This window comes from Lactuca serriola, chromosome 6 (assembly GCF_051521515.1).
Source record: "Lactuca serriola cultivar US96UC23 chromosome 6, Lser_US96UC23_V15, whole genome shotgun sequence".
Classification (NCBI taxonomy): domain Eukaryota; kingdom Viridiplantae; phylum Streptophyta; class Magnoliopsida; order Asterales; family Asteraceae; genus Lactuca; species Lactuca serriola.
In genome coordinates, this window is record NC_136413.1 from 62875465 (window position 1) to 62880776 (window position 5312).

General features: G+C 33.8%; 1 long non-coding RNA gene across 1 annotated transcript; it reads right to left on the reverse strand.

Moving 5' to 3' along the window:
- Positions 1–330: 330 nt before the first annotated feature.
- Positions 331–2042, reverse strand: LOC145058441 (uncharacterized). Its single transcript, XR_013686394.1, has 3 exons — positions 1565–2042; positions 1055–1171; positions 331–517 (listed from the first exon to the last, which is right to left on the reverse strand). It is a non-coding gene; the product is annotated as an uncharacterized LOC145058441 (long non-coding RNA).
- Positions 2043–5312: the final 3270 nt, after the last annotated feature.

Sequence of the window (5312 nt, forward strand, 5' to 3'; positions counted from 1 at the left end):
ATAGAAATATCTAAAAATTTACATAATATCAAAATTTCAGATTTTTTTTAAATAGTATTTTTTCAGTTTTTTTTAAAAGTGCAAATTTTTTAATTTTCTATAGAAAACATAACTTTTTGAAAAAAAAAATTGAAAAAATATTTTTTTAAAAAGCAACAATTTTTTTAAAAGCATTTAAAAATCAATAAAATTAAAAAACTGGAATATTTAAAAAATACTATAATTTTTTAACCAAAAAAATCAACATTTTAGGTACATATATGCATATTTTTACAAATGCATATATGGATATTTTATATACTATAATAATTGTAAGGAAATCATAATAAAACTCATTTTATTTACTAATCTATAAACACAATAGAATAAGTATTTTATTCGATACAAAATAAAATATAAAAAACAAAAAAATGTTACAAAATTTGAAAGCATTTTCATGTCTTCTTGTCAATATTTCCATATTTCTTCGAGTTATCATTTTTAAACTCTTCAATATTCACCGCAATTTCTTCCAAATCTACAAAAAAGTTAAAAAACTTGATTGATGCAAAAACACTCACAAAAATACATATATGACTTACATGTGATTAACATATGAATCACAGACGATTCACATATAAATTACATGTGATGCATATGTGAATTACATGTGACTTACATGTGAATCCCATGTAATTCATATGTGAATTACATGTGATTCATATGTGAATTACATGTGATTTACATGTGAATTACATGTAATTCATATGTGATTTACATGTAACTCGTACGTGAATTACATGTGAATCACATGTAAATCACATGTAATTCATATGTGAATTACATGTGAATCACATGTAATTTATATGTGAATTACATGTGATTTACATGTGAATCGCATGTAATTCATATGTGATTTACATGTGAATCACATGTAACTCATATATGAATTACATGTGAATCAGATGTAATTCGTATCTGCATTACGTGTAATTCATATGTGAATTACATGTGAATCACATGATTGAAACTAGGTAATTTTGTTAATTTATATTGAAACTAGTGAAAAACTTACTTTATAGGCATGATTTGCTGTATCCAGTTTTTAGGTTTATAATTTGCAATGTTCATGCTCAAATTCATTCCATCTTATGGTAATACACCCATTCCAGGTGAATCTTCCGTCATTGCCCTTGCAAACACATTAAATAAAAACACTTGTTATTTCGAGTTATTCAGATTCAATCTAATAAGAGTTAGCACTTTAACAGATCTAAGTTCCTCACAATATCTCATAAAATTCAAAACCAGATTAGTCAATCATAGCAACTAATTGACTAGATCATAACAATAAAAAAGTAGATATCGTTCACTATGAGAAATCAAAGCAAATTAACAGAACGATTTCGATTGTACTTCAGGATAAAACTCAACATGGATCGGTAATGAATGTCAATAGAATTAGAAAATTGAAAACAATAAAACCATTTGAGACCTGTCAGCGGTTGAATATATATGTACACACAGATAATATTGAATTAACACAAGAAGAAATGTCAAATGCAATAAAAGAAGAAAATCGAACCTTAGATCATAGAACTATATAAATTGTATCCGATGGTTATATATGAAAGAACAATCGAAACCAGGTGTGTCTTCTGAGAACCTCAATCTTACGTAACGAGCGAGGAAGGTTGTTATTCAGTTGAACTGTGCATTATGACATCATTATGAGTAGTACAGTGGGTTACAACACTAGGAAGAAGGATTAACTTCGATTGCGTGCCTCCAGTTGAAATATGTAGTGACTATTTCTGAAATTGACAATGATTGTGGTCGATCGTCAATCTTCATTGTGTGAGTTCTGGATTAGGGCAGATTGTGGGATCAAGATTGAGATCGAGAGATCGGTAATTCAATCGATTTGCGAACCGATTGTTGGATTTAAGGCCGAGATGCAAATTGGCCGTTGGAGATGATGCAAAGATCGATCGCCGACGGAGTTGAGAGAACGAGAGCGGGAGACGAAGGAGACGATGTGCGATTGCTTAAGTCTGAGAAACTATGATAGATACAGAGAGAAATGATTAATTAATTTAATTTGTAGGAATTTTTTTTTCTTATACCTAAATTATCCCTCTAATTTGGTTTTTAAAACCAAATATGCCATTACAATTGTTAATAATTACAAAAATGACACCTTTAATCTTAGCCTTTAGTTTTTTTGATCTTACGATCCACTTTTAGTTCTCGGGTTCTCGGGAAACTTTAAGTTCTCAAATGATCCTTCCTCTCTCTCTCTCTCTCTCTCTATATATATATATATATATATATATATATATATATATATATATATATATATATATATATGAGGGTTCAATTGAGAAAAAAATGTTGAAAATGGGGGAATCATTCTCAGCCACACATTTATTTTGCCGCAAAACACTTAGGCGTACCGTCGGAAATGGATAACGGATAAACATGTGTTTTCCAACCAAACATGTTGTAACACCCCAAATTCTGGTATGTTATTTAAATATTTATTTTTCAAGTTTTCAAGAGGAACTCGACGAGTCAGTAGCTAGACTCGTCGAGTAGAATCGGGATTTTGAGCATGTTTAAGTTGGCTACTCGGCGAGTCCATATTCTGGACTCGGTGAGTCCGCCAGTCTGGATGAAACCCTAATTTCAAGGGTTTGCACCCTATTTAAACAACTTTTGGGACCCCAAGTCATCCCCCATCACCCCCAGAGCATCCTTCTCGAAACCGTAGAACTCTTTTAGCATTTTGTGTGTTTTGGTGTGATTCTTGGAAGATCTTGAGAGAAGAAGGAAGGTAGATCAAGAGGAGAAGAAGGAGATCCAAGATCTTTGTGGCATTTCAGAGTATAGTGAGGTATAACTTAACCCCTTTTCTGTTTTTATGCTTTAATCCCCTTTTTGGAACGCCATTAAGGCTATTCTTGAACCATTTCTTGGCTTGGTAGTAGCATAGAGGACTCACTGAGATGAATAGCCTTCGGATCTAGCTAGGTTTGAGTTCCAGAAGCTTGGATCTAGTACCTTTATGGAGCCATTTTGCATGAAAGCTCTAGATCTACTCTTATAGTGTGCTTTGAGCCTTAAAACCTTCATTTGATGTTATTTACACGTAAAGTTGGAAATTTTACGTGTTAATCAAGCCCTAAGAACCCAGATCTATGAATGGAATGAACTGGTTTCAAGCAGAATCGAGTATATAGTGATTGCATGTATATGACTCGGCGAGTCGTTCTTCAGACTCGACGAGTCGAGTCGTGAGTCCCCTGCTTTCCCCTTTTCGAGTTATGCCGAGTGGAACCAGTGAGTGAGAGATGGACTCAGTAAGCTGGAGGTTAGACTCATTCATGGAAGAACTCGGCGAGTCAATGCCCTGACTCAGCGAGTCCAAGGCAATCTTCATGCCTCAAGAATAGACTCGACGAGTTGTTCATATAACTCGGCGAGTCACAGTCAGAGTGTTCATATGTTGAAGGAGAACTCGACGAGTTGTTCATCCAACTCGGCGAGTTGAATGCAGAGTGACTAAGTGTTAGTTTCGAAGAGGAAATCGTTGAGTCTATGCCAAACTCGACGAGTAGTAACGGGCAGAAGCAAGAAAGTGAGAGTAAGGACTCGACGAGTTGGTGACCCAACTCGACGAGTCAGGTCAACTGAATGTTGACTTTGACCGATAGGTTGACTTTGACCAAGGGTAAGATAGTCTTTTTACCCTCAATATTATTATCAATATTTGATTGAGGGTACTTATGGAAATTGTAGCCGGGGTGAAGCCGGAGCCGCAGCAGACAAATTTCGGAGCAGTTCTTTCAGCAGCTAGGCTACGAGGTGAGTTTCCTTCCAGTAGGAACGGGTCTAAGGCCACAATGCCGGCCCGTTTAGTTATCAGTAGTTTCCGGACTTCGGTCCGATGCAGTAGTTAGTATGTTTGATGCCTTCGTGGCTCAGATAGGTTTTATGTGTTATGTGTTCTGGGCTACGGCCCGATGCAATATGCAGTATATGTGTTCATGCTAGTTGACATGTTTATGCTATGCTATGTTCAGTTAGTTTTCGGACTTCGATCCGATGCAGGGGGCAAGGCCCCGGTTAGTCCGGACTTCGGTCTGATGCAGGGGACAAGGTCCCAGTCAGTTTCCGGACTTCGGTCCGATGCAGGGGGCAAGGCCCCAGTGAGTCCGGACTTCGGTCCGATGCAGGGGACAAGGTCCCAGTTAGTCTGGACCTCGGTCTGATGCAGTGGGCAAGGCCCAGTATGTACTTTATATGTTGTATGGTATGTGGTAGTTTGTGGGAGCTCACTAAGCTTTGTGCTTACAGTTTCAGCTTTGGTTTCAGCTACTTCCACAAGTAAAGGGAAGAGCTCGGGATGATGACATCGCACACACCACAGTTCGGCTTTATTCCTGGGAGTTTTGTTCAGATACTTAGACATGATTTGATACAGTTTTTGATATGACATTTTTATTATGTCTTTAGGAATACCCGACGTATGGTTTTCATTATATGACATTTAGTGTTATGACTTTTATTATATGTAAAAAAAAAACAAAATTTTTTTGGTCATGTTTTTGGGATGTTTCACATGTTTCCTTAAACTATGCTAATCATTACCTTAATATACAAAAACATACTTTTTTTTTTCGTTTTTTTTATTTTTAGAAAGCCATTATTATCGAAAAATTATTTTAAATATATCAAAATTCATAATTTTTTATTCTCTATAAATAGACATCCATATTGATATACTTTTAAGATAAAATAAAAAATTTATTACAGTATATTTGTTATTTACTTATGAATAAAACTTATGCGTAACTTTTTTTATAGTTTAAGTATCGTTCATATATGAATATGACACGCAATAAAGTTTTCTTACTTAAAATATATTTTTTACATCATCTTTCATCATATATTATATTTATATATGAATAAAATGTGTATTAGTTGTCGTCATATTTTATATTCATATATGAATAAAACATTTATCAGATTTTCGTTACAGTTAATTTGTTATTCATATATGAATAAGTAGTATAAATGATACTTCAACTGTAAAAAAAAGTTAATTCGTTACAATTAATTTGTTATTCATAAGTGAATAACGAATGTACTGTAGCAAAAATCTGATGCATTTTTATTCACTTATGAATAACGATAGCCGGAAATATAAAAAAATAAATTTTTTATTTTATCTTAAAAATATATCAATATGGATTCCTATTTGTAGAGAATAAAAAATCATGAATTTTGGTATATTTAAATTGATTTTTCGATATGAATAGCTTCTTAAA